Below are 27,570 nucleotides of genomic sequence, written 5' to 3'. Positions count from 1 at the left end.
CTCCCTTCCCTGCTCCTCAGTCCATTGAGACACCAATTGGACGCAAGTCTTGCTTTTCCAAGAAAGCCTCAGCAGGTAAGAGGAAAACCTTCTCATTTCTTCTGGGTGCAGATGTGGCATTGTGGGTCCAGACATCGGAACCACCTTTGGGGTGGGGGCCACCCTGATCCCACAGGATAACCCAACAGCAGAAATGTTAAAGTGCAACAGAGAGTACCAACACATATCAGCCTGAAAAGTGTCTAAGTACATGATGCTGTGGGGACAAAAGTTACAAGCACGAAGACACTGAAATGTGTCCCTAGAAAAATAGGATGTCCCGGTTAAAGAATAACCCACGCGGTCATCTTACCTGTTGGGGACAAGTCAGGACAAGGCAGGTAGATCTAGAGTCAGGGAGAGAAGTCCCACCTGGAGCTGGAAAGCACCACTCCCCCAGATCCCGGATCCTCGTCAGTCCCCACTGCCCTCCACTGCTCCCCAGCGCCTCACCTTGGAGCAGGTCCAGCTGTGAGCACAGGATGAGCAGCAGGTGCAGCAGCAGCAGGCAGCGACCCATCTCCGCGTTTGGTCCCGGCCTCAAAGATTGGCAGAAGCGGGCCGAGGTGCAGGTATCTGGAGCCGGTGAGAATCGAGGCTTTATGAGTGCGGGCTGGAGGAGCAGCCAATGGCAGCCCAGCGAAGGCTCATTTCCCCAGGATACAGTGAGGACAGATGAGGACAGAACACCTGAGGAGCCCTGCCTTCCCCCAGTGATCCTGGCCACGCTCACCCCACTGACACGACCCCAAGGGAGCCAACTCAAATAAGAAGGCATCGCTAGTGTATCTCAATTTCCCAGTCAAAAATGGAATAATAAAGCCGGACTTACATAACTGAAGATGTGAGATTCAACTGAATTAGGAAACGTGTCCCCACGTAAAGAAGTTTGTCCTGTCCAAGGGACGGACCATTGAAGAATGGTGTCAATAAACACACCCGCCCTGTTGAAGATGCTCTCCTATTCAATAAACACATGCTTAGACTTTTGAAAAAAATGCGAGGCCAGCACACAACAGAACACAGTAGGTTTTGGTGGTGGTGTTGTCTCAGGTCTTAGAAATGAAACACACCTGCTTTGCTTTGTCACGTTTGAGCCCAACAGGAGCAGAGGAAGGCATTTCCCCCAAAATCTTGACAGGCTCTGCTGCAGGTAACCCATAGTTGGTTTTCGTTTTTAGCTTTTTTTAATCTCACCGTTCCCTTTTTAAGTAACCTTTTCTTTTCTCTCGGGGCTGCTAGATTACCGTGGGTGGCGGGATTCCTTTCCAGAATGGTGTTGGGAGGAGCACTGCACACCCACCTCCACCCTACTCACTCATAACAAGTGAAAAGTGGTTTTTAAACCAGTGTTTCAAAACCCTGGGAATCACCCTAGAGACATCCAACAAATTCAAACGGGGGAGCTCTCTCTACCCCAGGGCCTTGTTGAAAGCATGGAGCCTTTAGCCAGCAACTAGTGGAGGCTCGGAGCTTGCTTGGAGGCCCAGAGGCAGAGAGCTTAACGGAGGGAAGAGGGGAAGAGACAGGCCGATAGTGTCCTGCTCACCGCCCTCCCCGGATCACAGGGAGCAGCACACAGCTGACTGCACACAGCTGTCTGCGGGGAGACAGCGGATGTTTTACCCCGGGAGCAAGTCAGCTTCACTAAAACCGTGCAGGCCAGTCCCTAAAGATAGTCAAGAAAACAACCCAAATCCCTGGGAGGCGGGCCCAAAGAGCAGGAACCACTATCCAAGTTGCTACAATAATTTACCTAAAATGTCCAGTTGCATCCAAACCCTGTGAGGCCAGCAGAGCCCCGGGAACATGGGGCCCACACCCAGGAAAGAAATGGTCCCAGAAACCGTCTGCGATGGGGGTGTGGGAATGTTGGTAAGGGGTTCAAAAGCTCAGTTACAAGAGGACTAGGTGCTCCCGACAGGGCTGCCATGGAGGGCCTTGAGGGTTGATCTTTCCCTGAAAGCTAATCGGGGAACTTCGATCTTTTTAACGTCCCTACTGGCAGAGCCATGGATTAAGGACTTGTGATAACATTTTTAATGGTTGACTTCTTTTTTATGATCTGCTTATTTGCTGTTGGCCACAGGAGACTGTCATAAACTAGACTCCTCTCCTCAGACACCGAGGGCGGAGTGGCCTGGTGTGTTCCCTCATCTCTGGTTTCCCGACGCCTCCGCATTGTCGGGATTTCTGTGAGCCTGACCACGTAGCCCCCTATCTCTGTCTCCCTATCTAGCCCCACCTGTCTCTTACTCATCACCACGCACAGAGCAAAAGTAAGCATGCCAAGTGATTAATTAGCTGGATGTGGTAATCATTTCACAAAATACGTGTGTACAAAATCGTTACATTGTACTCCCTTAAATGTGTATCATTTTATTGTCAATTATCCCTCAGTGAAGGTGGGGGAAAGACACTCCCTGTGGGACAGGCTGATGTCTGGTTCACCCGAGGCGGCCCAGAGGCCCTTAGGGACGTGTTCAAGAGCTAGAGGAAATCAATGGCTCGCCCAGCAACACACCAGCCAGGAGACAGACGTTATGAAAAAGAACTGAATGGAAATTCTGGAGGTGACAAGGTCAGCTTCCATGAAAAAGTGGGAAGGATCAGTGGTCCATCTGACTGGCTGAAGAAAGAAGCAGAAATATTCAACAGGTTGACAGAGATTATGCGACCTGCGGAAAAGAGGGAAAGAAAGCAGCAGAATGAACAGGCCCCCACGAGCCCCAACACTGACGCGTGTGGAAGGACCAGGAGGCGGAAGCGAGACAGCAGCCAAAGATGCGGCCACAGACTCAACGGCTGAAGGTGCCCCAGACAGGGTGGAAAACACGAATGTCCATGTCAGGGATGGTCAGCTTTACACGGCCACTAGGGAGGCTCTGTCCCCAGTTGATGAGTCACATGCTAGTCCAGGTGTCGCCATGAGGACCCTTTGTACATGTGGACAATCAGTCGACTGTGGGGAAGGGACATTGCCGTCACTAACACGAGGGCAGCAAAAACAGTGTCCTGGGGAAGAAGAAACTCTGCTTGAGTGTCCAGGCTGCAGGTGCCCTGCCCCAACATGTGACCTGTCAACCTCCCTGATCATGTGAGTTAATTTCTAGAAACAAATCTTTTAAGATACATATGTATGTGTGTATACATACACACTAGGGTACATACCTATGTGTGTACACGTGTCTGTGGTGTGTGTAGTCTGCACTGTGTACTATGTACCGGACAGTGCATAGAATCCACATGGTGGCTCTCAGACGACATCCCTGTCCTAATCCCTGGAGCCTGCAAATGTTATTTCCTTGCACAGAGGGGCTTTACAGATGCCATTAAGGATCTGGAGATGGGACATGAGACTGGATTTTCCGGGTGGGGCTCGAGTAACCATAGGGTCCCTAGGAGAGGAAGGCAGGTCAGTCAGTCCGTAGTGGGGGATGTAGTGATGGGAGCCAGAGACTCGGACGATGGGAGGGGGTCACAAGCCAAGGGATGCCAGCAGGCTCCAGAAGCTGAAAGAAGCAAGGAAAGGATTGTCCCTCAGAAGCTCTGGAAGGCTCCGGTACTGCCGACATCTGGATTTGAGCCCCATGAGACTCATCTCAGATCTCAACTCCAGAATACTAAGAGAATAAATACGTGTTGTTTTACACCACTAAGTTGTGATGTTTTTCAGCAGCAAAGGAAACAAGCACAGATCTTCCTGGACTTCCGATGAAGTTACACCCCAGCAAACCCATCCTGAGTTGTGAAATCCTAAATCAAGAGAGCACCGAATACACACCTGACCTACTACCTGTCATCACTTACACCGCTCAGAACACTCACAGCAGCCCGCGGTCGGGCAAAATCACCTGTGCGAGCCTACTTTATACCAGATGGAATATCTCATGTCATTTATCGGAGTGTGATGAAGGGGCAAACAGCATGACTGCAGGGACAGAACGCTTGTGAGAGTCTCTATTGGCCCTCCTGACACTGGGAGCGTGAGCTGCAGTGTCCACCCCTTAGGAGAGGGTGTCACAGTGCCTCTCCCCACCCAGGGAAAGATCCAAAGTACCGTTTTGGGGTGCCTGGGCAGCTAGGTCAGTTAAGTGTCTGACTCTTGGGTCACCTGGTCCAGTTGGTTAAGTGTCTGCCTTTGGCTCATGATCCCAGGGTTCTGGATTCGAGTCTCGCATCAGGCTCTCTGCTCCTCAGGGTACCTGCTTCTCCCTCTGCCTCTGTCTGCCATTCCCCCTGCTTGTGCTCTCTCTCTCTCTCTCTCTGTTCTTCTGTCAAATAAATAAATAAAATCTTTAAAAAAAAAAAAAAAAAGCATCCGACTCTCGATTTCAGCTCAGGTGCATGATCTTAGGGTCCTTAAATTGAGTTCTGCACTGGGCGCCTCCCTGGGTGTGGAGCCTGCTTAAGATTCTCTCTCTCTCCCTCTCTCTCTCCCTCTTCCCCTCCCTCCCTCATGAGTGCTCTAGCTGTCTATCATCCTCTCTCTAAAATAAATAAATATATAAATAAAAGCTTAAAAAAATCCAAGTACAGTTTCTGACAAGCGTGTATGGCCTTTACACACGGGAAGCTGAAAAATCCTAGGTGGACTCATGGAATAAAGGGACAGTCAGTCCAGTACTTTATGGCTTTAGGCTGAATGCGGAACCAGATTTCATCCCCAGACTTCAGCGAAAGTTCACACATACCCCTTCCTGCTGCGCTTCCCCACCAGCTGATGCCTGCAAAGCCTGCGGGAGCGGAGGCTATTTCATGAAGCTATTCTTATTTTCCATCTGTCCAAAGGGCTCCAAAGATTCAAAACGAGAATGACTTTCATCTAAGCGTTTACCCAGGGCCAGGGCCCCGGGCAAGAGCCTGAGGAGCACTTCCACTTGCGCCCTCTATTTCCAGGGTGCCGGGCACAGTCACCTCCGGTTTGTGCAGTGGAAGACTGAGGGTCAGCGCTGTGGCCAGGTGCACACGGCTGGTACCTGTCACCCAGGCTTGGGCTCCAGCTGTCTGCCACACATCACCCCCGGGCCCTGCACGGCACAGTCCCACAGACTCTGACCTGCTCCTGGGGGCAGCCCCCTTAGCAGAAACCATTCTCTCTAATCCCCGTGCACCACTTCCCTCCAGCTCACCTTACAGAGATGGCCCTGGTCAATACTGGTCTTGGCTTTCTGAGATGCTTCTTCAGGCCCAATCCAGCTCCATAAGCCTGTGGATTTTATCAAGTGGTTTTTTATCAAGTGGTTCTTCTGACACACCTGATCATATGATTTCTGAAGATCTCCGATAGGAAGATGGAATGCACCCTGCTGCTGGGCTGCCCAAAGGGATGCATTCCTTTGGAGCTTCTCCCTGGCACTCTCTGCAAGAACCTGAGTCCAGAGCACCCTTGTGGCTCCCCGGACATGGTGCTTCCTTCCCTGGATTAAGAGGGTGATGTGCACCTCTTACCCACCCTGTGGATGAGAGAGGGAATCCCACTCCTCACTTATGAAGATGACCAAAGGCATAATGTGGGACAGTGGAAACAGATGAGATTGACAGATGAGATTGAGTATGGTCACGTACTCTCATAGAGGGAGGAGGACACCACATGCCACCCAGGGCCCTTGGGGGAGTCGCACATGGGAACAGCACATCATCGAGGGATGGTGGAGGGCCAGCTCAGTAGCAGTAAGAGGCTTAGGGGGCCCCTAGTTTTCAGAGAGGTTGGGACTGTGTCAGAGGAATAATCCCATGGCTGTCAGGGAACTAACACCTGCTATTCAGGACTGAGCAGGAACCACACCTGATGCCCTTTTTTTTTTTTTTTTTAATTTTATTTATTTATGATAGGCACACAGTGAGAGAGAGAGAGAGAGAGGCAGAGACATAGGCAGAGGGAGAAGCAGGCTCCATGCACCGGGAGCCTGACATGGGATTCGATTCCGGGTCTCCAGGATCGTGCCCTGGGCCAAAGGCAGGCGCTAAACCGCTGCTCCACCCAGGGATCCCCACCTGGTGCCCTTGATGAAGGGGACTGGTCCCTAGGAAAACTTATCCACAGGATCAGAATGAAGTGGGAAATGTATGGTTGGATCATTCCAGGCTTTCCCAGTTACACTGATGTCATGGTGGCACGTAATTGTGGACCTGAATTTCTGACTCATCCCAGGGGGGATGGAGGGCTGAAGCCCCTCTCACAGCTCTGCTGCCGGGACAGCATCCCCAACATGCACATGTCGTGAGGTGGGGGGTGGGAGACAGTATTTCATATCCTGAAGAATGAAATCAGTGCTAATTGCGTTTATAGAAGGACCCACAGGAGGTAAAAAGCAACAACCCCTTGGCTGCGAACGTAGGCCCTGATAACCTCATTGTCAGTGGGGATTTGGGCCTGGGGGCAGAAGGTGGAAACGGTCCCCGAGGCAGCCTGTGATCCTAGGGATGTCTGCGGAAAGGGTCTTATGATGGGACATATTTATGATTAGCAGAATGGGTGGGAAGTTCTTAAAAGAAGAAGACCAGGGGTGCCTGGCTGGCTCAGGGGTAGAACATGCAACTCTAGATCTCAGGGTGGTGAGTTTGAGCCCCATGGTGGGTGTAGAGATTACTTACAAATAAATCTTTAAAAAAAGGAAAAAAAGAAAAGAATGAGAAGATCTGCTATGTGACCTATGTGTGTCACTGCAGAAAGTGCAGGTGGCTGAGGTGGGGACAGGTGCACAGAAGCAGCAGCCACTGTCCCCAGGCTCACAGGGTGGGGGATAGCCAGAGATTACAAATAAAGCTGGCAGACGGCAAGGGTTCCATCCAGTTCCTACACAGACCTCCAGCATCTCCTTGGGGGACCCAGACCTGGGACTCAGCCAAGGTCCCAGGAGCTCCCACCAGGCCAGGTGTCCCTGCCCTGCCCAGGGGCTCTGCTCAGCCCCTCTGCTCTCACTTGAGGGTGGGAGACAGGTGATTCAGCTAGCCAGTTGCTAAAGCTCCCCTAAAACCTCTTTTCCTTTTGTATAACATTCAGCTCAAGGACAAAAACCATTTTGTGGCAGGATACCAGCTGACCTGCTAAACCCTTTTTGTCTTTCTTCTCTCCTTTCTCAAAATAGCCCCCACATTCTTCCAAGAAGTTTCCAGTCCATTTTATGCCTGGCCTCAGGGAGAATTTTTTGGCAAGCACAAACAGAGTTGTTTGAGAACAATCTCCCACACCTGCTGGTTTATCTGGACGCCTGAAGCCCTTTGCAGGATTACCTAGATAGTGGGGAGAGCAGTGAATGCCTTGGGGGCTGTGGGAGAATGGGATTGCATCTCCCAACCTTGATTCTGGCAGCGCCTGAAGGAGCAGGTGACCTCACAGAGACATGGTCCACTGGGAAAGGTGGCCCCTCATCTCTGTGGATTTCAGCTCTGGCAGGAACCAGTGAGGCCCCAAGCATGAAACTAAAACAGGAACCAGGAGCTTCAGCAGAGGCAAATATTTCTGCTGCAAATTCAGGCAAAAATCCATGAACTTCCACTGATGTGTCTCTTCTTTAGACACTCCTCCTGAAGGAAATGAGGAGAGAAGCCCCAGAAATAACAGAGATGGATGTTTTTACCATCCAGGTAGGTGGTGATGGAGTGTCAGATTCTAGATGACTTCAAGAGAGTGAGAAATAAGGTATTTCTTGGACACCAGGTTATAATGACAACAAATCCACACCCACCACACCCATACTTCCTGCCCCAAGTAAACTTTCAGGGAGCCCTCAAAATCATGTACAAGCAAAATTAGAGTCAATGTCTGATAAGTAACAGCATGGCCCCGTGTGCTGAGGGATCGGCTCTCAGGGAGCCTCCTCTCCACAGGGCCTCGTGCAGCCAGAGGGGGTGAAGAGCCCCAGGGACAAAGAACAGGAAGAGGACATGAATTTCCCCTTGGCTGAACCCACCACTGCTTTGTCAATGAGGACCTGAGTAGGCTCCGGGAGAGGCCTCTGAGTGTCAGCTTAGGCTGGGGTGAGTACGCATGGGGTGGGTGGCAGGGAGGCCAAATCCCAAGGAAACCTGAGGGATTTGCCATTGGGGTGCTTCCAATTTTTATGTTAAAAGTGAGCAATATCAGCCTCAAAACGTTTTTTTTAGGACCTGGAATTTTAGCCAATCAGAACCCATCAGGCCTGACTGCCTTCCCAAAAGCTGCCCTGCCCTGAGCTTCATGGGGTCCCGGAGGGCAGAGGTTCAGGACACTGGGCCCCAACATTGTCAGCCCTCCTCTTTCTAATTCCCTGGAAGCCTTTGGGGTTGGCTGCTCCCTCCTTATTGAAAACGCATGCTGGGGTGCTATACTCTCCCCTCCTGCCAGTCTTGCCTTCCATCTCCCAGAGCAGAGAAAGATGACAAACACAACAAATGTGTGAGGAATTCCTAAGATGTGGAAGGTGGACCCACAGAGCAACACTGACCTATAGCATTCCAGAAAAAAATGGGACGGATTTGTCAACAAAAAAATGTTTCCCCATTTTCCTCAAGTGAGACATAAATCTTAGGTAGAAAGGGTCTAGCAAGTGTCAAGGAGAGAAAACGAGGTAAGACCCTGCCTCGCTCAAAATTGTGAGCTTCCAGTACATTCGGCAAGTATAAGGAAGATAACGAATGACCCCTTCCTAGAGAGAAGAGCAGATCCACTGCAGAATCATTGAACCAACACTGTTCTTGTCAGGAACAGCACCAGCTGCTGAAGACAGTAGAGCAGTAATGCCCACAGTGCTCAGGGGGTCTGCCTGGATTCTGGAAGACAGACAAGAGAGATCTCTGCCTTTATTCAAACACCTAATTCTGTAAAAAGATAAATACACAGAAATGGAGTCTTTCATAGCTGTTAATGTACCCACAAATAATCATAGAATTTTTTTATTTTATGTAATAGAAATTTTGAAGATTCTGTTTTTAAAAAATGTATCAGATCCACAGAGGAGTAAATGGAGAAAAGAAAGAGAAAAAGAAAGAAAAGAAAAGAAAAGGGCTAGCGGTGAGGTGCTTCTTCAGACCGCTTCTTGCGAGCCACTCAGCAACCAACATGTGTAACAGAAACAATAACAAGCTGCCCAGCAACCTGTCACAGTTACAGAATCTGATCAAGCGGGATCCGCCAGCTTACGTCGAGGAGTTTCTACAGCAGTATAATCACTACAAATCCAATGTGGAGATTTTTAAATTACAACCAAATAAACCTAGCAAAGAACTGGCAGAGCCCAGATTGGTCACTGCTACCCAGAACATTTAAGTAACTTTCCTCAAGAGCTGAAAGATCTTCTCTCCTACAATCATGCTGTCTTGGATCCAGATCTTCGAATGACATTTTGCAAAGCTTTGATCTTGCTGAGAAATAAGAATCTCATCAATCCATCAAGTTTGCTAGAACTCTTCTTGAACTTCTGCATTGCCATGATAAGCTTCTGCGAAAGACTTTATACACATATATTGTCACTGATATCGAGAATATAAATGCAAAACACAAGAACAATAAAGTGAATATTGTGTTGCAGAATTTCATGTACACCATGTTAAGAGATAGCAATGCAACTGCAGCCAAGATATCTTTGGATGTGATGACTGAACTCTACAGAAGAAACATCTGGAATGATGACAAAATTGTCAGTGTGATCACAACTGCATGTTTCTCTAAGGTCACCAAGATATTAGTTGCTGCTTTGACATTTTTCTTTGGCAAAGATGAAGAGGAGAAACAGGACAGCGACTCAGAATCCGAGGATGAAGGACCAACAGCAAGAGACCTGCTAGTGCAATATGCCACGGGGAAGAAAAGCTCCAAACACAAGAAAAGGTTGGAAAAGGCTATGAAAGTGCTCAAGAAACAAAAAAAGAAGAAACCAGAGGTGTTTAACTTTTCAGCTATTCATTTGATTCATGATCCCCAAGATTTTGCAGAAAATTATTAAAACAACTAGAGAGCTCTACGGAGAGGTTTGAGGTGAAAATGATGCTCATGAACCTCATCTCCAGATTGGTGGGAATTCATGAGCTTTTTCTCTTCAACTTCTATCCCTTTGTACAAAGATTTCTGCAGCCCCACCAAAGAGAAGTAACAAAGATCCTTCTGTTGCTGCCCAAGCATCTCATCACTTAGTACCCCCAGAGATCATTCAGTCAGTGCTCATGAGTGTGGCCAACAATTTTGTCACCGACAAGAACTCTGGGGAGGTCATGACAGTAGGAATCAATGCTATAAAAGAGATAACAGCTCGATGTCTTCTAGTCATGACTGAAGAACTTCTCCAAGACCTAGCTCAGTATAAAACACACAGATAAGAATGTGATGATGTCTGCTAGAACTTTGATTCAGCTCTTCCGAACACTGAATCCTAAGATGTTGCAGAAGAAATTCCGGGGTAAGCCTACAGAGGCCTCCATGGAAGCAAGAGTGTAAGAATATGGAGAATTAGATGCTAAAGATTACATTCCAGGAGCAGAAGTTCTAGAAGTTGGAAAAGAAGAGAATGCTGAAAATGTTGAAGATGGGTGGGAATGTACCAGTCTCAGTGAGGAGGCAGATGCTGATGGTGAGTGGGTTGATGTGCATCATTCTTCTGATGAAGAGCAGCAAGAAATATTCAAGAAGCTCAACAGGATGCCCATGGAGGAGCAGAAAGCCAAAGCTGCAGCCATTAGCACGAGCCAAGTTCTAACTCAGGAAGACTTCCAGAAAATCCGCATAGCCCAAATGAGGAAAGAACTCGACGCTACCCCAGGGAAAGCCCAAAAGAGGAAATATATTGAAATAGATAGTGATGAGGAGCCCAGGGGTGAGTTACTTTCTCTTCGGGACATTGAACGCCTTCAATAGAAAGCCAAAATCTGACAAGGAGACAAGACTAGCAACAGCAGTGGCTGGAAAGACAGACCGAAAAGAATTTGTGAGGAAGAAAACCAAAATGAACCCATTTTCCAGTTCCACTAATAAAGAGAAGAAAAAACAGAAGAACTTTATGATGATGCGATATAGCCATAACGTCTGGTCAAAAAACAAGCGTTCCTTCCGAGAAAAGCAGCTGGCACTACGAGATGCACTTTTGAAAAAGAGAAAAAGAATGAAGTAACCTCCGAGCAAGTCTTCCATTCCAAGAAGAATGCTAAATTTGTACATTATTTTGAAAATTAGTTAATCAAGAATGTTTACATTAAAAAGTCCTGAAGGAAAAAAAAGAAAGAAAGAAAGAAAGAAGAAAGAAAGAAAGAAAGAAAGAAAGAAAGAAAGAAAGAAAGAAAGAAAGAAAGAACAGAAGCAGCCTTCTGTCCGGTCTCCCTGCCTCCCTCCGGTCTGGCCCTCCTACTCCCTGCCACACTGTGTCCTGCACACCCTCAGGCAGATGGTCCAGGGACACCATGGGCGGATCAGGTCAGTCACTCCCCTGTTCAACACCTTCCCCTGGCTCCCCAGTGCACTTAGAGTCAAGCTGGAACCCTTAGCGGGCTGGCAGGCCCTGCAAGATGCGGGCTCCCAGTGGTTCTCTCCTGCCTACTGCTGCGACCCTGGCCACTCCAGACTCTCTGGGCCTCTTGGCTATTCAAGCAAACTCCCAAGCAAAGTCTGCCTCAGGACATTTACCCTTGCTACTCCCTCTGCCTGGAAGGCCTTTCCGTGGGGAGTCTCAAGCCTCACTCACCTGCTTCCTCAGGTGCACCTGGGTCAAGGTAGCGAGAGAATACCACCCTGTGCACCTGTTCTCTCACTTTTTGCTAAAGAGGCCCGTGAGTGTCAGTGTCACAAACCTGGCCTCCACTCTTTGGCACAATGGTTGGTGCTACTCCAGGCAGAGAAAGTGCTCAGGAATTTTCTTCATTCACAGATAGCAAGTTGCTCATCCGGGGAAGAGGAAGAGGCAAGAGCAATAGCTGGTCACATCATTATGCAAAGAGTTTTGCGTGCCCCTAAGATGCCCGTTGCATCTATGGGTGCCCCGGGCATTAAAGGCACGTGTATCTTGAATTGGTAAATGGGGAAAGAGAAGCTCGGTGGGTGTCCAAGCGTGGTGGCCTGACAGCTTCTGCGGGAGGCAAGTCCGAGGATGTTCCTGCCGGATGGAGTAGCAGGTGAATTGGAGCTTTTCTGTTTAAAGAAAGAAAAACTAAAACAGTTAAAGACATTTTCACGCATCACGTATTGAGGAAAACCCACAATCTTCGCTTTCCTGGTGGATGACTTAAAAATATAAAGAAAAACCTTTACAATCTCTTACCAAGAGCAGACCAATAGCTCAAGTGTTGGTTCAATGAAGACTTTGTCCTTTTAACAGAGAGCAAACTAGTTCTGGTTTTGCACCCATTTATCTCTGGGGCCCCTGGGTGGTGCAGTGGGTTAAGCCACTGCCTCTTGATTTCAGCTCAGGGCCTGATCTCAGGGCCCTGAGTCTGCTTCTATCTCTCTAACCATCCTCCGCCACCCCTACCCCAGGCTCACGCTCACTCCCTCTAAAAAATAAAAATATAAATAAATCTTTAAAAAAATGTTTAAAGGTCTCTTGCTCTGCCCCTTCCCACTCTTTCTCAAATAAATAAATCTAAAACTCATTTCACTTAATTAAAAGCCTTCTGCCTTGACCACACATTAAAATTTCTTCCCAAAGTTTCCTTTTTATAAACCTTCTACAACTTTGATATTCACATTTTGTCCTTTTTTTTTTTCTCTCTTTCCCACTTTCAATAATTAGCCTCTCTTAGGACAAAATTCCTTTCTTTTCCCTCAACAAAAAAATGCCTTTCTGTTAGGCCACTCACAACAACTTCATGAGGCCTGAGACAAGCCGGCCATCATTCCAGGCTGTTCTTGCTGACAAATTATCTGAGAGAGAACATGAGCCTCCTTTATAACTGTCCGTTATTGAAAACACACAACCTAATTTCCTTGCATTAGGACAAACTTCCTTGATTTCTTCTGGTTGCTTTAATAAGATATGTTAGAATTTTTCACCCTTAGGAACCTTAATTTTTCATGAAAATAGAGAGTACACAAGCATGAACAGTCTTTTTATATTATTAGCATTCTGGGGCTTGGCAGATTTATGATTATATTTTATAATTTCTGGAAACATATTTTCTTCTGGTGAATTTTTTTCAGGGTTTTTAACAAGTTTACTAATAATCCCAGGTATCAAGCAAGCTAAGGATTAGCAATTAAAGTTTTAACCTTTCATCTTATTTGTATTGACCTGGACAGTTAATGAATGGCTATCATTTGATTTAACTTAAAATCAATTAAAGCTCAGAAGACCCAAAGATTTGGAGAAAGTTTTAAAAAGTCCATCTAGGGGTGCCTGGGTGGCTCAGTGGTTGAGCATCTGCCTTGGGTCAGGTCATGATCCTGGGGCCTGGGATCAAATCTCATACCAGGTTCCCTTTAGGGAACCCTTCCCCTCTGAATATGTCTCTGCCTCTCTCTCTCTCTCTCATGAATAAATAAAATCTTTAAAAAAATTAAAAATACATCTAACAATGTCTTTGTTATTTCTTTTTTTTTTTTTTAAGACTTTATTTATTTATTTGACAGAGAGCATAAGCAGGAGAAGCAGAGGGAGTTGGAGAAGCAGGCTCCCCCCTGAGCAGGGAGCCTGACACTTCCTGGATCCCAGGACCCTGGGACCATGACCTGAGCCCAAGGCAGACTCTTAACCAGCCAAGCCACCCTGGCGCCCTGTGCTCTCTCTATCTATTGAACTTCCTTGTTCTTAGTAGTTCTGTTAGGCCACTACAACAACTTCATGAGGCCTGAGACAAGCCGGCCATCATTCCAGGCTGTTCTCAATACTGACAAATCACCTGAGAGAGAACATGAGCCTGTCTGACCATCTGCGTGGTAGTTAACGCGGGTAAGTCTGAAGACGGGCCTGTTTCCATCCAACCAAACGGAAACTACCTTTTCTTTGCCAAAGATGATCCCAGAGCACATGAACCTGAAAAGTCGTGGGGTCGGTTCCCATGATCACCCTGAGGATTTCTACCAAGTCTTAATTCGGGTAAGTGCTGGATTTTCTTCACGTCCCTCCCGTGTGTTCTTGGAGAATGAACTTTGGTGATTCCATGTGGAGGCAGCAAATACCGGCATCCACAACACAGGTGTACAGACCCACAGACAGACGAAACAGAGACCACACACTCCCTCCTCAGGGTTGCCCGGTTGCCCAGGTTCCAGAAGGAGTTCCAACTTATGGTGTAATCTCCTCCTTGAAGTTTGTCCTGTGACATTTATGACATTGACGTCTCAGGGCCCCAAGCGAGAGCGCAGATTCCCAGCCCTTTGGGGTAAACAGGGGACGTTGGCCGGCCAAGTGCTAAAATGGCATCATGTAATATGCAACTTAGGCTTGCCTCCAGAGCTGCATTCCAGGGCTGCAAAGATTTGTAAGAGGAGGCCAGGGACTCTCAGTTGCTCCAGGAATTGCGTTGCAGCTTCAATGTTCTCGTAGGTGGGCTCACCCTGTAGCTACATTCTCTTTTTCAGTAAATGCCCCAGGAAGGTTGGGGAGGCATTCCTGATCCTGCGGGTACCTGGCTCCAATTTAGTTGAGGGGAGGACACATACTTTCTTTCTGCTTCAACTTCTTTTAATGCTATCAGGCTCTGCAATCTGGCCAATTTCTGATCACAGACGTACTTTGTAGTCATATGTGGGACAAACAGCAACACTTGCTGGCCGGATTGAACAAGCCCTGTCTGTAGTTTCTCATGGGGGTGTTGCAGGAATCTCTCAATGAAATGACTTTGGAATTCCGAGGCCTTTTGGAAGCTTCCTTATGCCAAGTAAAATAGGTATCACAACCTGTTTGCTTCATTCTGAAAGCCCGACTTCAAAGTGCACTCCTTACATTTTCTTACATTCGGGAAAGTTCTTCCCAGCGGCCTGTCACCGTCCTGAAGGCTGGCAGCAGTTCAGTTGGACACTTAGCCGCCAATGCAGTTCCACCCACATTTCCGTCAGCCCAAATCTGGTCCCAAATGGGTGCAGAGTACCATACTTGGGTCCCTCAACGGGACGGTTACCAAAACGAGGTTTCAGGATGTAGTCACATTTTTTCACTCTCGTAGATAGGTGTCGCTTCCAGGACCATAGTTTTAGGCAGAAGTTCAGCAGGTGTGCCCGAAGGAGGCTCATTTGAGCCTTTAGAGTTGAAGCATCTATTTTGCTCACCGTCTGGGTTTCTGAGACCCGATCTAATTCCCTAAAGGGACCGTGCAGTGTTTTCTGGGGCTCCTCCTCACACAGAAATTTCTTGAGGTTGGTGTGACCTACGGCCAATATGACCGGTTCCACAATCAGCTCATCTGAACTCAGGAATCTTTGGGTTTGGTGGCAGGTGCTCTGAGAGCTCCGAGTGCTCACGCAAGCACACCAGCTTTTATGGCTTTTTGGCCTCCAAGAATCCCATCAGGGAAAGCCTTCATCCACACAAGAGGAGACAGACAGGTGCACCTATGTGTGGGTGGTAACAGGGGATATTACTGTGTCCCGGCCGAGAGAAGGCCCCGGGTGCACCCCACCCCCCAATTCCCATGCACCTGCCACTGGGGAAGGGACCAAAGCAGCAGACCGGCCCCACCCACAGGAGCTGGGACTTGCTCCCTGCCGCTGACGTTCCCCCTTGGAATTGGGACAGGATTAAGGGCTGGGGTTTTCCACTCAAATCCTAGCAGGTGTGGTCTGAAAGGCTAGGGGCTCAGCTCTGGGCAGAGCCTTCTGCGAGCTCAGCTGGGCTCCAGGCACCACGGATCCTGAAATGTGATGTGAAAATAATGTGAAAATTAGCTTCGAGTGATAAGCACGCTTCCATTCCTGGATGACTAAAACTATGAAATTCCCGGGTGGGGCACGTGAGGCCCTCAGTGAGTGGAGCCTGGGACTCCTGATGTCAGGGTTGTGAGTCTGGGCCCCACAGTGGGTGTAGAGCTTCCTTAAAAATAAAATTTGTCCAGGGCAGCCCCAGTGGCTCAGTGGTTTACCGCAACCTTCAGCCCAGGGCCTGATCCTGGAGACCCGGCATCGAGTCCCATGTCAGGCCCCTGCATGGAGCCTGCTTCTCTCTCTGCCTGTGTCTCTCTTTGTGTGTCTCTCATGAATAAATTAAAATCTTTAAATAAATAAAATCTGTCCAAAAAAAAATCAAATTCCTACATATATGTCATCCCTTGGGCACAACCTACAGCAGGTCACCTTCAGCAGGGAGAACCCATTCCTCCTGAGCACTTATCCCCAACTGGTTACCAGGTGCCCCGGAGGAGGCCCCGGAGCCTCCAGTGGAAGCTCTAGGTCTACCACTGGGGCAGTCACGGCTTCGCCGTCTTAGACCAAGCGCCAGGTTGTGGAAACTACAGCGCCTATATCTGGTGCCCCCATTTTTATGTCTGTCTTTTCCACCGAATTGGGCAATCAAGAGAAGCCAGATGCACAATTGTCAAAAGAACTCTGAGATCACCCCTGAGACCCAGCCTCCCAAACCAGGGCAGGGTGGGCGGCACCCCCTGCGGCATCTGGGAGCAGTCTCATGGGTCAGGAGTCCCAGCTGGGACTGGGCAGCCTGGCAAGCTTCAGAAAAGGTGGGGGTGGGAAGGAGGCTCCCCAGCTTGTCCTGTGGTGGCAACAGTCGGACCCTGCCCTGTGCTGCCTCCTACAGGTGGACCTCAGGTTTGCAGAGAGCCTTCCCCATGGTAGGAGTTCAAGGACTCCCTTCTGAATTCTGGAGAGAAAGCTTTTGGAGGAATCGGAGACTTTGGCAGGAACACGGATTATAGCTTCATTCAATGAAAATGATGCCGTGACAGAGACAAACGGAAGCACTGAAAATGGTGACTTCCAAGTGACCTGGCTTTGTCTTGAGGCTGATTGACGTCTTGCTGCTGAGGAAGGACAAAGAACCTTCAATCATTTCCATTTCTAAAAGCTGAGAGCCTTGTTTTTGTAGAGAGACGGTTGAGTGGGTAAATCTGGGAGGAAGGACCAGCACCGGGATGGGGGATGAGAAGACAGTTGTCCTCCTAGTGACATGACGAAGGTTCTGGCCAGGCCCGAGGCTCCTAGAGCTCAGGAGCAAAGAAGGGGAGGGAATGTGAGAGCAGTGGGAAGGGCAGTCCAGCCCCTTGGGTAAAAATCCTTCTCTGAAACCCTACCTTCTCGAAATCCCCATGTGAACAAATACCCTTTATCACTTTGAAGGTAAAGGGGTCACACTCCTCGTGGGGGGGGCGGGTGTCATCCTAGGCACAAAGGAAGGCATAAAGGTGAAGTGGGGTGAGGTCGTGAGTCCAGGGAGAGTTGAACTTGGAATCCTCAGTAACCATGAGAGAGAGTCTAGGGCACCATACCCCATGTGCATGGATGCAGAATTTCCAAATAAACTGGGGATTTTCCTGGTTAGGGGTGAGCAGGCCTGGGGCAGAGTTGCTTGGAGGAACCTATGTTTCCCAGGGGCCTCCATGTGCTGAGACAGAAATCCGTGGACACCGGGCTTCCACCCAACAGCACCTTCTGGAGGACAGTGGTCACAGAGACAGGTATTTCCTTGGGCGTAGAGAGCCAGGGACTAGGGAGGAGAATTTCAGGTTGACTGCATGTCTCTAAAGAAATCCTGGGAAAAAAAAAAAAAAAAAAAAGAAATCCTGGCATAAGTCATGGGGGTCTGAGGGAGGGCAGGGGAACATGTAAGCCCCGCAGGCCATCTAAGTGAGCTGTGCCTTCGGGTGGCAAGCCATAGTCTGCCCACCCACCCCCACAACCCCAGGAAGGAGGAGAAGCCTCTGGCTCACCATGAGGCCAGATGCCTGCCCAGCACCCACACCAGGTGAACAGGGGGCCAGGCTGAATGCATGCTCTCACCCCGGAGGCTGCCTGCAGGGGGCGGCCTTGCTCACTGTGTTCTGACTCTGTGAGAGGTGAAGACTCCTCCCCCTGCCCCCACCCAAATCCTCAGGTCCCTGAGTTCAGGTGTGAGGATGGAGAGGGCCCAGGGATGGAGCAGAGCAGAAACATCACAGCTGGAGGAGCCTGAGATGCTGACCGCCAAGGGACACGCAGGTAGGGACACCTCCGGAAGGCTCCCTAAGTGAGGCTCATGACGGGCCTCTGGACAAGCTCTCCAGCTGTCACAGGTGTGAGTCAGGCAGCCACAAACACGACAGAGGTGGCCACATGGCCATTGTCTGTGTGGTCTCAACTCTCTCCATTTTTGTCATTGTTGCATTTTGAAGAGGCAGAAGTCATTTCAAAGATCTCTCTCCATTGGTATTTACTTATTATGTGTTTTGTTTGTTTTTTCATGTTGCTAAGCTCCAGACTTGGAATAGATGGTCTGTTGCTCTGGTAAAGATGTTCCTCACCACCTTGGAGCCAGGACTGTGAGGCACAGGTGTATCGGAGTCACCTGGAACCCAGCAGTGTTGGGGACCCCGTGTTGGCACTTCCAAGGATTTCATACAAGTGACAGCTCAGCTTGTTTCCATCCTGCTGCTAAATTAAGTAAATAAATTAGATGAGAACAATGAGGGCCAGATGCCTCCCTTTTTAGCCCTCTGCCTCCTGAACCTTCTGAATTTCCCATCTTGTGGTTTTCTGTAATTTCTAGTAAACTGTAAAACAAAGCTTATTTTCACTTTCTCACTAACAAGTTCTAGAACTTCATTGCTAAAAGCTGTATTGGGTATTTCCAGCGGGGTGCTGGGGATGTGGCGAGAGTGAGGGCCTGGCACTGTCCTTGGAGGCTCAGAGGGCCTCGGCAGGGCCAGAGGGACAGAGAAAATCTGAGTCTTAACTAAGCTGAGGCTTAATTTTGTTTCTGTAAAGTATTGTGAATCAGGACAGTTACTTGATGTTTTGAATCCGCAAGTCCTCACCAGCAGAGCAGACACAAAACCCTTTCCTATTCCAGCATCTCTTTCCTGGGAAGAGCCCAGCTGGGCTTGGATGTGCAGCAGCTTAGCCACAGACAGTTAATCAAACCTGATGACATTTCTGTCTCTGGTTCAACAGGGAAGCCAACCTTTAAGGCTGCTCTCTGCTTTGTGAGCGCCAATGAGATCACTTTTCTCGGGATGGGAAGAGAGCTCAGCATTCTGTTTTTGAAGGTACTAAAGAGCACATGCACAGGCACCTCTCTAGTTGGGACAGCCTAGCTCGCTGCGAAGTGGGGACACAGGCCTCTCCTGAGCAGGTACGTCTCCTGAATGAATGCCACACTTTATTTCCCTCCGCCTGTCCTCCTCCTCATCTGCCTCTGATGAGAGTTAAACCCTGGGCTCACTTTTCTCCCATCCTTTCACCATGTTTCTCTGTCTGGATTACTTCCCCCCACCTTCCCTCCCTCTGGAGGGAGAGCATCAGGCTCTCCTCTAAGGCCGAGTCCCTGGTCAGGAAGGGCATGTTGTGCTCAAGATACGACACCCTCTGCCCTTGTCAGTCTTCCCTGTCTCCCTCAGGATCAGAAACAGAACATTTTTGCTCAGGCCCTTATCAAATGAGCATGAGTTCCAAGTAGCAGGACTAGGAAGGAACACAGAGACCAAGACCATAACGACCATCACCCTAATCTCTGCCTTCTGAGGAATAGGGTACAAGAAGAGATAAGTAGGGGCTGGCATCCTGCTGCCTCAACGAGCAGGTGCACACTATAACCAACATCACAGTCTACCTGTTCTTCATTCCTTAGGAAACAGTCAGAGTCGTGGGCACTTTCTTGTTGGCCTATCCTTCTCTGGGCTCCAATTAGCTCAACATCCCAGAGAGGGGCTGTGGGGGCATGGGTCTGGAAGCAGCTGCTTTGGATGGCATTTCCCTTGGTAGACAGTCCTGGAAGAAGACCACCGCCCCACTAGCAGTCTGCACTACAAGTGAGTCCTGCCTTCGCACATCTCTGAGTGTAGGGTAGGCAGGGCTAGCAAACAGGTTCTGACTGAAAACAGGTGCTACACTGGCTGCCCCTAGGGTCTGAGACCTCAGAGTGATCAAATTAACACTTATGATACCTCCTTAATTCCTTAGGTACAAAATTTGAGTTATGCAGGAGGTCATGAGAAAATTCCCATCCTGTCCTCATCCTTCCCAGAGACCCATCACACAGCCTTGTTTAGCAGAAAATATAGGACCAGGGAGAGCATGGCATAGTGGAAGGACCTTAGCTGTCCAACATTCAGTGGAGGTATTGACAAAGACTTAGGAAACCAGGAGGGGCTCACGCTCATCTGAATTGAATATAAATCTACGTAAAGAGATTTATGAGGGTTCTCTGAAAGTTTTATTAGAAAAGGAAGTATGGGTGGTGTGGTGTGTGTGAATTTGTTGTCATTATAACCTGGTGTCCAAGAAATACCTTATTTCTCACTCTCTTGAAGCCATCTATAATCTGACACTCCATCACCACCTACCTGGATGGTAAAAACATCCATCTCTGTTATTTCTGGGGCTTCTCTCATTTCCTTCAGGAGGAGTGTCTAAAGAAGAGACACATCAGTGGAAGTTCATTAATTTTTGCCTGAACTTACAGCAGAAATATTTGCCTCTGCTGAAGCTCCTGGTTCCTGTTTTAGTTTCATGCTCGGGGCCTCACTGGTTCCTGCCAGAGCTGAAATCCACAGAGATGAGGGGCCACCTTTCCCAGTGGACCATGTCCCTGTGAGGTCACCTGCTCCTTCAGGCGCTGCCAAAATCAAGGTGGGAAGAAACGATCCCATTCTCTCACAGCCCCCAAGGCATTCACTGCTCTCCCCACTAGCTAGGTAATCCTGCAAAGGGCTTCAGGCTTCCAGATAAACCAGCAGGTGTGGGGAGGTTGTTCTCAAACAACTCTGTGCTTGCCAAAAAATTCTCCCTGAGGCCAGGCATAAAATGGACTGGAAACTTCTTGGAAGAATGTGGGAGCTATTTTGAGAAAGGAGAGAGGAAAGACAAAAAGGTTTAGCAGGTCAGCTGGTATCCTGCCACAAAATGGTTTTTGTCCTTGAGCTGAATGTTATACAAAAGGAAAAGAGGTTTTAGGGTAGCTTTTTAAAGCAACAGAAACTGGCCGGCTGAAAGTTAAAACAGGATGCACAAATAGATGAAGAATTTGAAAGGAGAGATGGAATTTCTAAGAAAGAGTCCATGGGTAGAAATAAAATCACACAGTATCAGAGGTAAAGAATTTCTGTGCTGGGCTCATCAGTAGACTCAATACAGGAGAGGAAAGAAGCAGTGAACTTGAAGACTGGGCAATAGGAAATAGAAACATGAGGAGACATAATAATAATAAAATTAATAATAGAAAGAAGAAACCAGCACATAACATCTGATAGCCGTTTGATAATACAAAATATTCTACAGATGTGATTAGTTTCCCAGACAGAGAAGAAAGAGAAAATGGGATGGAATATTATATACTTAAAAACATAAAAGCCAACACTTTCCAAAAATAATGAAAAACATCAAAACACAGATCCAAAGAAGCTAAAAGATTCTCACATAGGAGTACACACAACATCACCACCAGAACCACCAAACTGCTTAAAGCCAAAGATAAAGAGCAAATCTTGACATCAGGAGAATAAGGTACTTTAAGTAAATTGTGATAAATTAAAGGTATATACCCCAAACACTAAAACAAGGTATGTCTCTACATGAGAAGATGAGATGGCTAGTGATGTCTATTCTGGCCACTATTTTATACTTTTTCTAAACTGAATATTTTAGTTACATGAGTTAAACATAAAAACAAAGATTCCAAATAACACCAACTTAAAAAGACACATTCCTTAAGAAAAAAAGCTACATAGTGGAAAGGGGGAAAGACCGAGGAAGTAGAGAGAGAGTGTGTGTGTGTGTGTGTGTGTGTGTGTACCAGAGGGGCTGGTGAAGGAGTCCCTCCCAGCCCTAAGTTCTATGAATAAGAGGGAGGCAAGACACTGGAGCCATTGTGGCTCTGATCAGCCTGGCACCAAAGGAGCCTCTAAACCAAAGGCACCCTGAGGGCAGGGAGCAGGTCTGTTTTATTCACTGTTCTATAATCATCATCTAGTTCCCAGGCTTAGCCAGCAGAAAATATGGGTTGAAGGAAGGAAAAGAGGGAAGAGGAAAGCTTGCTATCTGGCAGCCAGTGATAGGGGAGGGAGGGAGGGTTGGAGGTGCAGAGAGAAAAGGGGAGGTTGACACAGGAATCTGAGAGAAAGAGCACCAAGGGTGGCGGGAAGCAGAAAGCCTTGATCTGCTGGGTCAGTCTGTGGACATGTCAACAGCCACAGCTGAGCAGGGCAGGCTTCAGGCCTTGAACGGTGCTGGGGCAGGATGGCCCCGTCCTTTGAGGCTACAGGAGCACAGAAAGGACTAAGTGAATAACTCACCAGTTCAAAGAATGGCCAATCTCTACGGTTGTTTCTAGTGTCACCGTGGTATCCAAACCAGTTTGCACCCTTGGTTTGCAGAAAGGCAGGGAGAGACGCCCAGTGTCCCGGTCTCCATACGGGAGCTTGTTATCTGGAGAAGAAGACAAGAAAAGAGCATCTCTGATTTGTGGCCTGCAAGTTCAAGTGCTTGTCATCTACAAGGTAAACAATACATACCCGTGGAAAGACTGAGTGATTCAGCCAACAGGAAGAAACGGCACATAGTCCTGAGTTGCCAGGTAAGAAGGGACACCAGCCACCCTGCAATGGCCACCCTAGTGGCCATCTCCCTGCAAACCCTCACCTTGCCCCCACCAAGGCCTCCAGTTTCCAAAAGCACCACCACAAACAGGCTCTGCTACAACTTTTATAGCCAGTCCTGCCCATCCTGGGGTCTGCATGGGGACTCCCCAAAGACCCAGGGATCCCTCAACAAGCACTTCTTCTCCTGATACGTCTGTTGGTCCAGTCAAGGGTCGGTGGCAGTCCAGCACCAGATCCAGGACCCTTTTGCAACTTTTTTTTTTTTTCAAAGGATTTCACTGTCACTTTATTCACTATCACATGTGATGCTTTAGAGCATAATCAAATACTGTTACACTGATTTCAGCCCAGGCTCAAACAATGGAAACACTGATTTTACAAACAGTGCCAGAACCCAGAACAGGATTCTTTTCACAGTGCTTAATGGTGGAGTTTGCAAGGAAGAGCCTAAAGCCAAGCCCTATAGGGAGTTTCCAGAGTAAAATTCTAGCAAGCTGATTAGAGATATGGTGACATTTACTTAAAACCACCACCCACGGGGATATCCCTGATGTGTTCTGGCCAGGACCCCTTTTTTCAACTTTTTAGGAAAAACACCCTTCTGGAGCTCTCCACTTTTGCCCCCGGGGCTCCTGAGAACTACCGCCCCAAGATGAGGCAAACATCACTCAGGTGACTTTGCACGTCCCACCTACCTTCCCACCTACCTTCAGCGGCTGTCAGAGAGTTCTGCAGGCTCCCTGCAGTCTGGGTGGCACTTGGCTCAGCCTGGCAAACTCCACTGGCCATAAAAATCTGATAGACGTAGACTCTTAGATTCTGGAAATGTACTAGAATTGGAAAGTGAAATTGGGCATCACGAGGCTCTCCAGGCTCTGCCTTCCCACAGGTCGGTCAGGAGGAACCACATTCTCTGGGGCCCTGGCAGCCTGGACAGTGGCCAGTTCCCAGGCCTCATGAGCCGCCTGGCTGAAAGCTGGGGATTTCTGGGTGCCTGGCTCATGCCTGGGAGGGGGCATGCCTGCCCGAGGACAGACAGGATCCCCCTCTACTCCCAGGGATGGACTGTGCTGCCCGGGGAAGGTCGGGTCCTACACTGTAGCTCCCCCAACCCCACTCATATGGACCCATCACCATCTTCCCAATCCCTCCCGAAGGGCAGCCCACGTTGCCTTCACCATCCACAAAATCTTCTTTGCTCCCTTTCCACTCAAATTTAGGGCTCTCAGCAATAAAGCCTGAGGAACTGGGGAGTGTCAGGGATTCAAACTGAGGTGGGAAGGAGGTGAAGTAAAATCGAAGGCGGGGGAGGAAGGACAAAGGGAAGAGTAAGGACAAAAGTGGAGGAAGCAAAGGAGAGGAGGCAGAGAGGGAGGAAACACAGTGGGGTGAGGGGGTGAAGGCTTGATCACCTCTGAGGTTAAAGGGAGGCCCTGGGCCTTGCTCTTCACCTCCCCGAGGCCCACCAATTCACAGCTCACCTGAAACCGGTCCCCAAGGTTTCTTCTTTTGCTTTTCAGGAGTGCTTTCTTGCCAGATGCCCAGCCCGATGCAGAGGAACTGCACCAGCATCACTGGCAACAGCACCAGCACCACCAGTAGAGATGGGATGCTGAGACTCCTCTTGCACCCACGACCAGGGAGCAGAAGGCAGGACAGAGCCACAGGTGCACAGGCCCTGAGTATCTGGCTTTATAACCCTGGCTGGGAGGGGCCCCGATGGGAGCTGAGACAAAGGGCTGCACTCTCACTGCAGAGTGAACAGAGGGCTGGTGGGAGCCCTAGCCTTCCTGCCTGCCTCCAGGGGGGTGAGCACACACCACCATGTGACTGCCCATATTTAGAGAACATGCTCCTCAATAGAGCGTGAGCGCAGATTTCTCAGATAAGGATGGGCACCCAGACTATTGCTGAAAAAAAAAAAAAAACACTAAACCAAACATCCTGTTTAACAAAAAAATAGTCTAACCATGAGGTGATCTTCCTTAGGGACTCTAGCCACTCACGTCCTGAACCCCAACCTGTAAGGACCCCTCAGCCTGTAAGTGGCGAGGGCTCCAGCCTTAGCTGGGGACCCCCTCTCCAGGTTTCTGTTGCCGCAATAAGACCTGTGTTTGCTTCTTCTCTCTCTCCCTGTGTCTTTCTCTCCTTCAATCTCTTGTTGCAAGAGTTAATCTATTGCATTCATTCAATCTATTGCATTTATCTTCCAGATTAGCTGTATTCCAGATTAGAGATGTTTGTTTATATGCTGAGGAATGTAATTTAAAAACTTTGATCTGAAAGGGTACGTGGCTGGCTGGGAGGGTGGAGCGAGCAACTTTTCATCTTGGGGTTCTGAGTTTGAGTCCCATGTTGGGTATAGAGATGTTTAAAAATAAAATCTTTAAAAACAAAACACTTACCTGGATTTTAAGAGTTTTATAGCTTTGGATCAGGCTCCTCTGCACCCTTAGAACTTGGGTTCATTCTTACTCAAACATGGTAAGAATGACTTGAAGAATAAATATATCTGCTCCCCTTCTGCATTAATATTCTCTCCAGTTTAAGAATGAGAAACCCACTAAAATGGAGGGCTTACTCCATAAGGGTGTAATTATTCCCCCATCCACCTCTAAAATCTGAGGAGGCTGACTCAACTATGCCATCTCAAAACAACGTAAGACATTTATAGAGAGCTTGCTATGTGCCAGACTTAGTGCTGAATAATGTCAGGGTCCTGGGGTGGAGCCCCATTTCAGGCTCTCTGCTCACAGTGGGGAGTCTGCTTCTCCCTCTCCCTCTGCTCCTCCCCGCCCCACCTCATGATCATGCATGTGCACTTTCTCTCTCTTTCTCTCAAATAAAAAAGGAGAAAATCTTTTAAAAAAAATAACCACTGGAGACAAAAGAATGCATAGATTGGATGCAACCATTAGTACCAACTCTCATTTCTTATCTGGCTCCAACAACATCAGAATTCCTGGCAGTGGGCAGCCCCTGTGGTGCAGCGGTTTAGCGCCGCCTGCAGCCTGGGGTGTGATCCTGGAGACCTGGGATCGAGTCCCTGCATGGAGCCTGCTTCTCCCTCTGCCTGTGTCTCTGCCTCTCTCTCTCTCTTTGTGTCTCTATGAATAAATAAAATCTTAAAAAAATATAATTCCTGGCTGTTATTTTGATCAGCCATCCTGTCAGATATGAAAAAGCATGCAAGGTTTCAATATCCTGAAAAGTTGGCCACTTTTCCCAGTAATTACAAGTACATGGATTTAGCCCCCTGGTGTGCTGGTAAACGTTTAACAACTGGCTTGTGGGGTGAGCCTGGATGGGAAAAGCCCTGATTTGTAGCCTTTGCACATTTCCACGGTGTAAATGTCAATTTTCAGCTACCATCCTGACATCACTGAATAGGGAGTTGGGAAGAGATATGCCCACTATTATAGAGTATTTCCAGCATATAGATACAACAGTACTAAATAACCTTATGAGCATAGATAATAGTAAAATGTCATAATTAAGAAGTGATGAAGTTTTGAGTATTTGTTTCTAATATGTCAGTTTATATGTTAATTTTAATAGCTGTGTTCAACAAACAGCTTGTAGAATTCCTGAAACTTTACCAATTAGCACTCTTCAGCCAGTTCAAGCCAGTTCCCAGAACATCACGGGTTAAATTACCACCACTCAAAGAAGGTGGGCAAGTGAAAGGTAGAAATTGCTATATCCTTCTACTCATACAATTCTCAGTGATAATATCACATGCCCCATCTCTGATTTGATAGATCGGGGAAGGAACAAATCTACACAGACAGCCAAATCGAAGATTTCCCCACTTTTGAACAGGCCTCTCCTCAGGTTTGTGCCATATTCAACAATGCATTGTCTCAAAAGGACTGTGTCTAACCATCTGTTTGCATGCTAGGTGACTGACAGGGATGTCAGGCTATGGAAACTGAAGCTGGAGAAGCTTGATCTTGGACATCTTTGTTTGGAGTCTGCAGAAAATTCAGAGGAACTTTATTGCTCAGGATTTTAGTTTTAGAAGTCAGTTTTGACAACAGATCAAAGGAAAGTTCTGATGAGGACAAAAGATCAAGAAGCAGCTGTTTCAGTGGTCCAGGAGAAAGATGAGCTTGAACTCAGGTTATGTCAGTGGAAAGAGAAGAGCTGATAAATCAAAGAACCAGTTAGAGGTAAAACTGATATAATGTGTGAGGGGAGGGCAAAGGAAGAGCTGGTTACTCAGCCAAAGGTCCCAGGAACAGAGTTGGGGTACAAACAATGAATTCAGTATTACAAACGTTGAGTTTGAGATGTTGTGGGAACCCACATAGAAATGTCCAGCTAGTAGCTGGGTATCTGAGTCTGAACTAAAGAGGAAGGGCCAGCTTATAGGTTTAGGGAGTCCTCAATTTGTAGGTGTTGATTGACACAGATTAAATAGATTATGAATAGATTCCCTATTTGTAGGGAATATGTAAAAAGTAAGAATTAGTTCTCATCAGGAGGATGGGATGGAGAAGTACAATTTCAGGAAAAGTGGGGAGGAGCACCATGAAAGTCACAGAGCATTGTACATTCAGAGAATAACTAGGAACTGGGTATGGGTGAGGCTTGAGATGGACATAGGATGAAGATGTAAGAGAAAGTGAGACAAGTGAGATGACACTAAGGAAGCAAATGTGGGGACAGATGGCAAGACGTCTTGATGGCTTTCGCTGGCAGCAGTACTGCACAGATGAAGCAACACACTTTCCAATTTTACTGCCCCCTGCCTTCTGAGAAGCTTCAGGATGCTTACCACAGCTACGACCCCTTCTCTAGGTTTCTTAACAGAGATCACCATTCCAGGTGTAACCTAGACTCTTGGTGTCTTTCTGACATGAATTGCATAAAAGGCCTATGAAACAG

General features: G+C 48.0%; 1 long non-coding RNA gene and 1 pseudogene across 1 annotated transcript; both read left to right on the top strand.

Annotated features, from left to right (window-relative positions):
• The first annotated feature begins 9,075 nt into the window (after positions 1-9,075).
• Positions 9,076-11,214, top strand: LOC140631196 (protein SDA1 homolog; annotated as a pseudogene).
• A 7,725-nt stretch (positions 11,215-18,939) lies between these two features.
• Positions 18,940-24,652, top strand: LOC140631195 (uncharacterized). Its single transcript, XR_012028826.1, has 3 exons — positions 18,940-19,217; positions 22,456-22,655; positions 24,201-24,652. It is a non-coding gene; the product is annotated as an uncharacterized lncRNA (long non-coding RNA).
• Positions 24,653-27,570: the final 2,918 nt, after the last annotated feature.

Source organism: Canis lupus, chromosome 3 (assembly GCF_048164855.1).
Source record: "Canis lupus baileyi chromosome 3, mCanLup2.hap1, whole genome shotgun sequence".
Classification (NCBI taxonomy): domain Eukaryota; kingdom Metazoa; phylum Chordata; class Mammalia; order Carnivora; family Canidae; genus Canis; species Canis lupus.
Note: the sequence above shows the minus strand (reverse complement) of the source record. Positions and strands in the feature narration are given on the sequence as shown.